This window comes from Choloepus didactylus, chromosome 8 (genome assembly GCF_015220235.1).
Source record: "Choloepus didactylus isolate mChoDid1 chromosome 8, mChoDid1.pri, whole genome shotgun sequence".
NCBI classification, from domain to species: Eukaryota; Metazoa; Chordata; class Mammalia; order Pilosa; family Megalonychidae; genus Choloepus; species Choloepus didactylus.
In genome coordinates this window covers 75,364,520-75,366,493 of record NC_051314.1, presented here as the reverse complement: position 1 = coordinate 75,366,493, position 1,974 = coordinate 75,364,520, and the positions used below count along the sequence as shown (strand labels likewise).

The window sequence follows — 1,974 nt, the reverse complement described above, 5'->3', positions numbered from 1 at the left end:
CATTCACTAACTGTGACAATGGATTACTACATATCCTGGCGTTATCAAACACCCCTTTTTGAGAAATACTGGAGAAGGGCAAAGTGCAGAGTGCACAGGCCCAGGAGATTGGGGGAGTAAGTCAGGGGAAAGGTAAGGTTCTGTAGTCCACAAAGCTTGGGCTTTTTATCACTACCCCATGCCCACAAACAACTGAAAGGGTGAGGATGGCCCTGAGATGATTCTTTCTCTTACCCCACCTTTATGACTTTTTTTTTTTTTGGCCCCTTAGACCAAATTATTTTATATCCATTTAAAATATCCATCAAAGGACAATGAAGTTTATAGCTGGGACAGGTATACATAACTTGAGGCAGTTGCAGTCCATCATGCCCACTGAATAACAACTTTGCTGCTGAAATTTCTTAAAACTTAACAAACTTAAAGCAAAAGACTGAAAGACACAAAAGGAGGGGTAGTTTGCAAATGCACCCTGTTTCCCCAAGATCAGTAAATAAGCAAGAGCTACATGCAGCGGTGTGAGTATTAAGACATTTCTCAGATCTTCTCAAATGAGTCCAAAGTGGGAAGGGATGGGGGGAGGAAATTGGTAGGAAAGCATTGCTATAGACACCATAACAGACAATAAATTTAGATGATTTAAAATAAAAAAGGCAAGAGGCAGCATTTCAGCAGCAAAATGCTCAATAAAAATTATGTTGTAGAGGGTAATACATGAAAATTGGAGTAAGAAGAGGGCAGAAAAATGGGTCAGCAGGATGGGTGAAGGCCTCAAAGGAAATACGGTGTTGTTCTGTGAGGAATAACACGTTCTGAATTTGGAACTGCCTGGAATAACTTTGGTTCTCTTGTATTTATATCTTTGAAGAGCCTGATCAAGGCAATATTTCCACAATGATAGCAGTAGTTAGGAGCAAACCCTACTGTTACCAGCTTCTCATCAAACATAAATTTATAGCCTTCGTACATTGGTTGGTGTGCTCTGCAGATAAGTTTCAAGTTGTTGATATGAACAAACTCATTAGTGACCTTTGCTCCAAAAAGCCAACCTGCTCCTCAGGGACTGATTGCCTAAGTAACTGCATCTTCAGGATCTGACCAAACCAGGTCACAAAATGCTCCTTTATGAGGAATTTGCTGATTCCATTCAATAGTTCAAATTTGATCCAGTGTTTTGCTTTCAGGAGATAAACCACCATGAACACACAAAATCTGCTCATCTATTAAAGCTGCTACTGGGGGCATGTCAAAAACTTTGGTACAATATCTCCCGGCATCAGCATTTCCATATTTGGTTTGACAATCATCATAAAACCTCTACACCTTTGTTTTCTGTCTATTCTCATGATTTCCTCACAAGACTGTAACATGATCAGGCCATTTAGCCTTTAGTGCAAGAAGGTAAGTGAAAGTCTCCAACCTATAGTAATTTCTGTCTACAAAGTCACCCATAAATATGTAGTTTGTGTCAGGAACCTGACTTCCAGTTCTAAATAGTTCACAAAAGTCATAAAACTGTTCATACTGTTACTGGTGTTGATACTGGCTGAACATTTGACTCTTCCAAGAGGAGGTCACAACATAGTCACATATCTGCTTTAGGTCATTCTCTGGCAGGTACTTGCATAGCTGCACTATCTCCACATACTTGTCCAAGTCTAGTGGTGCCATTTTAGAAGTACAGTCCATGACACAGTGGTGGCAGCGGTGGTAGATGTTGTGGCAGAGTCTGAAGCTACAACTACTTTTTTTTCTTACATTTTTTTAATTGTGAAATATATATACAGAAAAGTGACAACATTCAAAGAATGTTATGGGTTACAGTTCCATAATTTCAGTTATCTACTTATTGTGAAATATAACATTTATACAGAAAGGTGATAACTTTCAAAGTACAATTTAATGAACAGCTATAGAGCAAATTTCAAAGAATGTTATGGGTTAAATTTCCACCATTTCAACTATTTCCTTTTA

The 1,974-nt window shown here is 38.6% G+C and overlaps 1 pseudogene; it reads right to left on the bottom strand.

The window, feature by feature from the left end:
* Positions 1-771: 771 nt before the first annotated feature.
* LOC119542086 lies at positions 772-1,671 on the bottom strand (annotated as a pseudogene).
* Positions 1,672-1,974: the final 303 nt, after the last annotated feature.